Source organism: Dendropsophus ebraccatus, chromosome 2 (assembly GCF_027789765.1).
Source record: "Dendropsophus ebraccatus isolate aDenEbr1 chromosome 2, aDenEbr1.pat, whole genome shotgun sequence".
Taxonomy (NCBI): domain Eukaryota; kingdom Metazoa; phylum Chordata; class Amphibia; order Anura; family Hylidae; genus Dendropsophus; species Dendropsophus ebraccatus.
In genome coordinates this window covers 33,019,918-33,030,409 of record NC_091455.1, presented here as the reverse complement: position 1 = coordinate 33,030,409, position 10,492 = coordinate 33,019,918, and the positions used below count along the sequence as shown (strand labels likewise).

At 45.3% G+C, this 10,492-nt stretch overlaps 1 protein-coding gene across 1 annotated transcript in view; it reads right to left on the bottom strand.

Moving 5' to 3' along the window:
• TP53INP1 (tumor protein p53 inducible nuclear protein 1) overlaps positions 1-10,188 on the bottom strand; it is a 25,691-nt gene extending 15,503 nt beyond the window's left edge. The window contains exon 1 of the mRNA XM_069957312.1: positions 9,944-10,188. The gene's annotated coding sequence lies outside the window, so the exon portion shown is untranslated. The remainder of the gene's footprint in view (positions 1-9,943) is intronic.
• Between the last annotated feature and the right edge of the window lie 304 nt (positions 10,189-10,492).

Here is a 10,492-nt window from a genome sequence, read left to right as displayed (position 1 = left end):
ACTTCGAAATCGTTAATTGTACGATCGTGCCAATAATCGCCTCGTGTAAACTTAGCATAAGGGTCCATTTACACAGAAAGATTATCTGACAGATTATCTGCTAAAGATTTGAAGCTAAAACCAGGAATGGATTTCAAAAGAGGAGAAATCTCAGGCTTTCCTTTATGACCTGATCTCTGTTTATAGTCTGTTCCTGGTTTTGGCTTCAAATCTTTGGCAGATAATCTGTCAGATAATCTTTCTGTGTAAATGGACCCTAACAAAAAAGAAGAGATGTCCAGGATCATGGTGAGAAGCCCTATCTAGCCATGGGCTCATTTACATCCATGTTCTCTGCTTTTAGATGCCCATACACCTTGGGGCAGTGCTGGAAAAGCCCCACTAGTTATAGACTAGCATGGTGGTGCCTATGGAGCAGTTAAAGGGGTTATCCAGCGTTACAAAAACATGGCCACTTTTCCCCCTCTCGTCTCCAGATTGGGTGGGGTTTCAAACTGAGTTCCATTGAAGTAAATGGAGCTTAATTGTAAACGGCACCTGAACGAGAGACAAGAGAGGGGAAAAGTGGCCATGTCTTTGTAGCACTGGATAACCACTTTAACCGAAGCATGCCAGACATTCACATACGCCATTCCTTATAAACACTGGACTAGAGAGACAAACAAGCTCACTGCTACCACCCAGGAGGGGGACATGTATTTTCAGGAAACTTCTGCCGAGCTATATTAGGATTGTGGCTGCAGCCAGGCGTAAATAGAGCGGCATAAACAGGGTAAAAATAAATCACCTCAATGTATAAAAAAACAAACAAAAAAAACAATAAAACCACAAAACATAAAATATATGAACAGAGAAATAAGTAGAAAACAAACAACCCTAATAAAACACTGTACTCCAGGCTGCTATGAGCCCCCCCCCCCGATCTGCCGCCTCCCTCTCCCCAGCTGTCAGTAACATGCTGTATCACACACAGGGTATTATCTGACATGGTATATAGCGTGCAGTGGCCCTATTTGCACACTTTATTACCTCTCAGTTATTTGCCTACTGCATGTTCTGGCACTCTTGTGCACTATTCTTACATTTATGGCAACAATATTTGCTTGTCATTTGGCTTTTTTTAGTTTAGGTTTTGTAAAATATTTTTACATTTTTACACATTATATGGCACTACCACTTGGACACTGCATGGCACTATTATGTGTGGGCTATAATAATAATGTTTTTATTTGTATAGCACTTTACATGGTTTGTCAATTTAGGTCCCTGGCGTCTAGTGACCAATACTGCAATACCACATGGTGGCCGCATTACAATCAGCATTTATAATATATCGACTGCTCTGTATGAAGCCGTATCTAATGGGGCCTCAACATGCCGGGGGTAGGAGGTGCCAAGTAGGGATGGTCCGAACAAAGTTCGGTTCGGGTTCGTACGAACCCGAACTCTCGGTAATGATTCCCGCTGTCTGCCCGCTCCGTGGAGAGGGTGGATACAGCTGGAGGACCGCCTGGAAAACTGGGATACAGCCACAGCCGTAGGCTGTATCCCAGTTTTCCAGGCGGTCCTCCTGCTGTATCCACCCTCTCCACAGAGCGGGCAGACAGCGGGAATCATTACCGAGAGTTCGGGTTCATACAAACCCGAACCTCGGCAGTTTTGGACCATCCCTAGTGCCAAGGTTTGGGAAGCTCTTTCCAGGCATGCCCTAAGACTACTGATCTTGAATTGTGAACACTAGAGATGGGCGCAACTGGGAGCATGCTGAAGCCTGAACGTTCAGCATTTGGATTACTAGTGGCTGATGAAGTTGGATGCAGCACGTAGCTCCCCGCACTCCAATTAATCTGAGCGAAGGGGCTGGAATGAAGGGGAGTAGGAGGTCCCCACAGCTTGTGAGGGTGTCCCTAGTATGCAGAGGTTAAAGTGCACCTGTCGTTTAAATTTTTTTGCAGAAATCAATAGTACGGGCGATTTTTAGAAACTTTGTATTAGGGTTTATTAGCCAAAAAATGCATTTTTATCATGAAAAAGCAGTTTGAAGCTCTCCCCCCTGTCTTCATGGTTCTCTTATGGAGAGGTGAGGGGTGGAGGGGGATGAGACACTAAAACAGGACAACAAAGAGTTTACAGCTATATCACCGGGCTATCTCCTCTGAAGTCAGCACTGACCTCTGAATACCGGCTTTCACACAGGTCCCACTGTGTAATCCTTTGTTCTCTGCTGGGGACTAATCTCCCTCCTTCCTCCTCCCCCCTCCATAGGTTACACAGAGCTCAACTGATGTAAAAGAGTTGAGATTTCCTGATAATGAGCAGTGGATGAGAGGGGGGGGGGGGGGGGGGCGGTGCGCTCGGGAAAGTCTTTTTAAATGCAGATAATGGCATATTTGCCCAATTACAAAGTTTCTTAAAATCGCCTGGACTATTGATTTCTGCAAAAAAAAAACACAACAGTGACACTTTAAGGTCCAGCACACAGCAATTAATCAGAGTTCGGAGCTCATTTACTAAGCCTTCACCATGCGGCCCCTTCAGTGCATCATTAGTCCACACAATAAACAAGCAAGCAGGCTGACTGGGTTGGTGGGGTACCAATACCTGGCACCGCGACTGATTAAAAGGTTTGTGGCAAATGTATGCACAGTGAACAAGAGCAGGAAGCAGACAGCTCTGTACACTGTGCAGTGGCCAGGCTGAGTTACTGCAGCTCAGCCCTTATTCAATTGTGGGAGCCCAGTGGCAGTAACCCAGCTTGGCCACCGTACTGTATACAGAGCTGTCTCCCATTTCTCACTGTCAATGCCACAGCTATGGCATTATAACAGATCATCAACCAAATGCCACAGCTATAACAGATCATCAACCAAAAGCTGCTCACCACTTTATTAAGCTGGGATTTCGAGATCTCTTAGTTATTCCTCATCTTGTGTACACCGGACCATGCTAAAAAGGAAGGACTTTGCCCCTCTGCCATTTTGTCTCGCACCCCCTCCTAATAGTCTGTAAGCTCATGCATGCGAGCAGGGATCTCACTCCTCATGTATGGATAACTATATGTAGATCTCTGTAATGTCTGATTTTTGTCTATGTATGCACCCCCAGAATTGTAAAGTGCTGCGGAATCTGTTGGCGCTATATAAATAAAAATTTATTAATTATTATTATTATTATTATACTGTAGATAGGAATGGGAATCTGCCCGAATTACATGGCCCAACCCGCACTATAAACCAGTATGAGGGAATAAATCTCTTACATCAGAGCTCATGTAGAACGCCTATTATACAGCTCAATGATGGTGCAGGCCGGGCTGGTGGCCCTTTGTCTTAATCATCCGTCAGCTGCACAACCCTATTACATGAGGAGGTGAGCTGCGGACAGCGGTCAGCCAAAGAGCTGTGTTAGCGCGTTTATCAGCTGATTGCTGGTTGTGAGGGCATGCTGGGAGTTGTAGTTTTGCTGGAGGTCTGCGAAAGAGACTATAATACTAAAGGAGGAAAAGTAGAGCTGGAAGCAGAGAATGTTTGTACGTCACAAGAAATACAAACACTTGTCAGTGACAATAACAACCTGCTTACTCTGTCTGCTGTCACCGAGAACAAACTGTTCACATACCTGTCCAAGAGCATACAAGGAAAGTGAGGAGGTGGATCAAGCTGCAGGTTATACAGACAAACAACACAATGCCTACCCTGGTGAGATTATATAAATATGTGTGTATATATATATATATATATACACACACACACACATACACTGCCTACCCTGATGATATATACACACAATGCCTACCCTGGTGAGATAGATAGATAGATAGACAGATTGATACACACACTCTGCCTACCCTGATGATACACAATACATACGGGGTGCCAGCAGCAGTACAGAACAGAAAAGGATCTCTCCAGCAGGCACCATGACGTCACATTGCTGGGCCTGCTGGAGGATCCCTCCTGACAGCTCACAGCCAGAGGAAAGAAAGACAGGCTCCATTTTTGGATTAGGTGAGTATAATGGTTTTTATATGTTGGGGCAATGCCGGGGGGACATTATTACTACTGAGGCACTGCGCAGAAGGCATTATTACTATATGGGGGCACAGCCCAGGGGGCATTATTACTCTATGGGGGAACAGCAGGGGGACATTATTACTATATGGAGGGCACAGCATTGGGCATTATTACCATATGGAACACAGCAGGGGGCATAATTACTATACGGAGGGCACAGCACAGGGACATTATTACTACATGGAGAGCACAGAACGGGGGACATGATTACTATATAGAGGGCACAGCGGGGGGACATTACTACTATATGGAGGGTACAAGCAGGAGACATTATTACTACATGGAGGCACAGCACAGGTGGTCATTACTATGGAGGCAAAACAGGGAACATGGGGGAGATGGGGGAGATTTATCAAACATGGTGTTAAGTGGAACTGGCTCAGTTGCCCCTAGCAACCAATCAGATTCCACCTTTTATTCCTCACAGACTCTTTGAAAAATGAAAGGTGGAATCTGATTGGTTGCTAGGGGCAACTGAGCCAGTTTCACTTTACACCATGTTTGATAAATCTCCCCCAATATTACTATATGGATGGCACAGCATAAGGCATTACTATGTGGAGGACATAGCAGAAGATCCTATGTGCTTGGGGCAACCCACATACCTACTCACTTTTCTGCACATGAAACAAAAAAAAAAAATGAAATTACTACACTTTGGGAGCCTACAGGAAAAAAGTTGCTGGAAAAATACGGATCCTAAGGCTGCATTCCCACGTTCTGTGATCCTGACGGATCACGGACGTGGAATGCATGTATTGGAGTCACCCCGAGCCCGGACAGCATCTGTAATTAGATGCTGGGAGCGGGGGAGACTGTATTCATAAGCGCCGCGGTGTAATGAAGAATCAGCCGCATGGTGCTGTTACTACAGCGCGGCGCTTATGAATACAGTCTCCCCCGCTCCCAGCATCTAATTACAGATGCTGTCCGGGCGCGGGGGGACTCCGGTACATGCATTCCACGTCCGTGATCCGTCAGGATCACGGAACGTGGGAATGCAGCCTAAGATGTTTGTCTGGCAGGTTCTGAAGAGATGAATCTTAGATACAAGAAATCATCATGGAGGTCCGGGCCGGATGGAGAGAAATGGGACAGTCACTGAATACCTGAATTTTTTTGCATTTTGCAGAACATTATTTGGTCGGGGAGCCCCGATATGAAGACACTGCTCTATGCTACAGTACATCCAACAAAATTGTGAGTCCAGCTTCCAGCAAATAGTTGCAAAATGGATTTATTCAAAAACCTTCGTCCCCGTACACACACTGCAGTCTGCTCCCAACAAGACGCCTACGCGTTTCAGCTGCGGTAAGCAGCCTTAATCATGGCTAAACTTCATGGGGCAATGCCGCTCTAAATAGCTGTAGTGTGATGGTGCACGTCATCAGCCTGGTGCGTCGCAGCAGCGATGACGGTAACACACATCACCTGCAAACTAATGAACAAATCACCCGTGAAGTGAATAGACCGTGTAGTTAATATCAACAAACATAATAAAAACAACACAAAGGTAACTGTTGATTCCCACCATCGCTACTACTAATACAATCATATAGTTATGTTAAATGTAGCATAGGCACCAGGGAGAATGCATGATTAAATGCGGGGTAGAAAGCCGTGGATAGAGGGCAGTTCACATTACATATTAAGGGCGGATCAAAATAACGCAGGGAGATGGAATCCACTATTTAACACGTCAAGTGCCACTCAATAGTATATAAGTAATTCCTTTCTTAGATTCATACCCTGTGGATAGCAAGTATCTAAGCGAAACATCCAGAAGGCTTCTTTATCCTTTAAAGTCCTCTGGATGTCTCCTCCCCTGACAGTAGTGTACACCTTCTCTATGGCAAAAACACGGAAGTACTTTCCAGAACCCTGGTGTACATCAATAAAGTGTCTGGATGCTCCTGATAAAGTCCTTCCTCCAGGTCGTTCGATATCATGTAAGTGTTCACATACACGCGTTTTCAATTTGCGTGTGGTGCAGCCTACATAAAATATGTTGCAATGAATGCACTGGACAATATAAACTACATTGTAGCTATTGCAGTTCAAAAAAGACTTGATCCGGTACTTTTGTTTCCCAGAAGTGTCAGAGAAATCGTTACGTGTGGTTACGAACATGCATGTTTTACATGGGTGATGACCGCATTTATGAAACCCAGTAGTGGATAACCAGGTTGAGTTATTTTGTTTTCTCCTCGCTGGCATCGAAGGAGAGAGTGCATCGCCCAGTGTTCTGGCTCTCCTGGACACAACATTAATGCCCTGTGACAATATAGTGTCCATGAGAGGGTCTTGCCTCAAGATTGGTAAATATAAATTAACAATTTTTCTTATCTGAGAGAATTGTGAACTGAATCTGGTGACCATGGTTAATTTTTGTGTATGATTTGTGTGAATGTTCCTGTTCTTTTTTAATAGCTCATTCCTGTCTCTTGTATCTACCTTCATCTCTGCTCTTTCAACCATCCATTTTTTATAGCCTCGTTGTGTTAGACGTTGTTTACATGTTTGTTTTTCTTTGAGATATGCCTGTTCCTGACTACAGTTCCTCCTCATGCGCAACAATTCTCCAACTGGTATAGATTTGATAGTGTGTGGGGGATGACTGCTATTGGCATGTAGGGTGGTGTTCCCTGAAATTGCTTTTCTGTGATTGGCAGTATGTATAATATGTCCAGGTATGCCTTCTAATGTTAAATCCAAAAATGCGATGGTATTTTGATGAATATCAGCTGTGAATTGTAAGTTCCACGTATTGGAATTGACATACTCCAGAAACAGGTCCAAGTCAGACATCTCTCCGCTCCATACGATGAGGAGGTCATCAATATACCTCCCATACCATCGTATGGAGCGGAGAAAGGGATTGGACACTGAATAAATGTACCTGTCTTCCCAGAAGGACATAGTGAGGTTTGCGAGCGAGGGGGAATATTTAGCCCCCATCGATACTCCGCTAATCTGTAAATAAAAATTGCTGGAGCAGAAAAAGAAGTTGTGGGTCATCAGAAACCAGGTGGCCATTTTAATAAAGGAAATGAGATCTGGAATCCAGCATTTTTGGATTTAACATTAGAAGGCATACCTGGACATATTATACATACTGCCAATCACAGAAAAGCAATTTCAGGGAACACCACCCTACATGCCAATAGCAGTCATCCCCCACACACTATCAAATCTATACCAGTTGGAGAATTGTTGCGCATGAGGAGGAACTGTAGTCAGGAACAGGCATATCTCAAAGAAAAACAAACATGTAAACAACGTCTAACACAACGAGGCTATAAAAAATGGATGGTTGAAAGAGCAGAGATGAAGGTAGATACAAGAGACAGGAATGAGCTATTAAAAAAGAACAGGAACATTCACACAAATCATACACAAAAATTAACCATGGTCACCAGATTCAGTTCACAATTCTCTCAGATAAGAAAAATTGTTAATTTATATTTACCAATCTTGAGGCAAGACCCTCTCATGGACACTATATTGTCACAGGGCATTAATGTTGTGTCCAGGAGAGCCAGAACACTGGGCGATGCACTCTCTCCTTCGATGCCAGCGAGGAGAAAACAAAATAACTCAACCTGGTTATCCACTACTGGGTTTCATAAATGCGGTCATCACCCATGTAAAACATGCATGTTCGTAACCACACGTAACGATTTCTCTGACACTTCTGGGAAACAAAAGTACCGGATCAAGTCTTTTTTGAACTGCAATAGCTACAATGTAGTTTATATTGTCCAGTGCATTCATTGCAACATATTTTATGTAGGCTGCACCACACGCAAATTGAAAACGCGTGTATGTGAACACTTACATGATATCGAACGACCTGGAGGAAGGACTTTATCAGGAGCATCCAGACACTTTATTGATGTACACCAGGGTTCTACAAAGTACTTCCGTGTTTTTGCCATAGAGAAGGTGTACACTACTGTCAGGGGAGGAGACATCCAGAGGACTTTAAAGGATAAAGAAGCCTTCTGGATGTTTCGCTTAGATACTTGCTATCCACAGGGTATGAATCTAAGAAAGGAATTACTTATATACTATTGAGTGGCACTTGACGTGTTAAATAGTGGATTCCATCTCCCTGCGTTATTTTGATCCGCCCTTAATATGTAATGTGAACTGCCCTCTATCCACGGCTTTCTACCCCGCATTTAATCATGCATTCTCCCTGGTGCCTATGCTACATTTAACATAACTATATGATTGTATTAGTAGTAGCGATGGTGGGAATCAACAGTTACCTTTGTGTTGTTTTTATTATGTTTGTTGATATTAACTACACGGTCTATTCACTTCACGGGTGATTTGTTCATTAGTTTGCAGGTGATGTGTGTTACCGTCATCGCTGCTGCGACGCACCAGGCTGATGACGTGCACCATCACACTACAGCTATTTAGAGCGGCATTGCCCCATGAAGTTTAGCCATGATTAAGGCTGCTTACCGCAGCTGAAACGCGTAGGCGTCTTGTTGGGAGCAGACTGCAGTGTGTGTACGGGGACGAAGGTTTTTGAATAAATCCATTTTGCAACTATTTGCTGGAAGCTGGACTCACAATTTTGTTGGATGCATCTCGTGGCACCTGTTGGAGTGAGAGTCCGAGCTAGGAAGCAATAGTGAAGAGGGTAAGCTGGCTTTTTCTGTTTATCTCTATGCTACAGTACACACATTGCTTCTTCCTAACATACCCCCCCCCCAAAAAAAAAATTGCCTTATAACTGCCCTGTATACACACACACACACACACAATGTCTACACCAGGGATTGGGAACCTTCGGCCCTCCAGCTGTTGCAAAACTACAATTCCCATCATGCTTGGACAGCCAAAGCTTCGCTTTGGCTGTCCAGGCATGATGGGAATTGTAGTTTTGCAGCAGCTGGAGGGTCGAAGGTTCCCCATCCTGGTCTACACGGACGATACACCTACAGTACATGTACATCCATACACAAACACACGGACGATACACCTACAGTACATGTACATCCATACACAAACACACGGACGATACACCTACAGTACATGTACATCCATACACACATACAATACACCTACAGTACATGTACATCCATACACAAACACACATACACACGGATGATACACCTACAGTACATGTACATCCATACGCAAACACACGGACAATACACCTAGAGTACATGTACATCCATACACAAACGATACACCTACAGTACATGTACATCCATCTAATAATATGTCAGGTGAGCGCCATTGTTATCCTCTATCTATAAATAGTACTTGTGCTTTCCTGCATCAGTTAGTTCACTCTTCTCCGCAACTTTTCCGGGAATAAAGCCAAAGGAGTCTATCTGCCCTGTGCTCACCCGCTGCCAAGGAAACAAGTGCTTCCAGCCTGTCCTAATCTCTGACAACAATATAATCCCTCCCCGCTGTGGCACTACAAGTTCCAGCAGTTTAGGACATACAATAACACTTATACATCAGGCACCAGCAGGGAATGATCCCCTCAAGGTGTAACAATAACTTTGTGAAGTTCACTAAGGGGCAAATTCTGGTGGGCGGGGCTTAGTTGCGGACGTCACTGCTGAGAGGCCGTGACGTCACCGCTTAAAGCGCGCGCCATAGGCAGGGAGTAGTAGGAGGGGGCGGAGTCTTGGTATAAACCACTCGGTCCCACAACGTCATGGATGTCACACAAAGGAAAGGGGCAGCTACTAGCGGAGAGCACGGAGAGAGCGGCCCCCGCACCGGCGCTCTCTAACAAACGCTCACACCGTTATAACGCACGGCTGACGCTCTATCCTAAACGCCGAGAAAGTTCCCGTTCCCCCCGTGTACTGACCCAGCCGGTAATTACTTACTCGTCCGCCGTTACCGCATCCAGTGACGTTACTGAGGTAGTTGTGAGGGCCTGTCAGCGTTATAATAGCGGCTCCAGGTGTGAACAATGACCCGGGGCGGTGTGCGCTTCACTGCTGCCTCTCGCCTCCCGACTGAAGCTTTTGTTGTTGTACAACTCAGTTTGCAAACAGCTGATCGGGCTGTGACGTAGCCGGGGGGGAGGGAGGAAAGGGGGCGCTCCGGCCAATCAAACGCTGTGGGCGGGCTGTCGTTAACGCACGTGACCCGCGTGGCGACTTTTATACACAAGCGGAGGTGTCAATCATTGTGGAGCGGAGAGGGCAAGTCCGGACAGAGGACGGAGAGTGGGTCAGGAGGGCAGCGGAGACTACAGGGACAACAAAGCCCAGAGCTGCAGCCATAGCCGTGATAGAGACCGGGGACCGGGCTGGCCCTGGGCGTAAAGGGAATCTGTCAGCTCTGTACCAGCCACCAGGGAGATAGAACAAGTCATGCTGACGGCCATGTGCAAAGTTATTAAATTGCATTATTCCCTTGAAGGTGAAGTG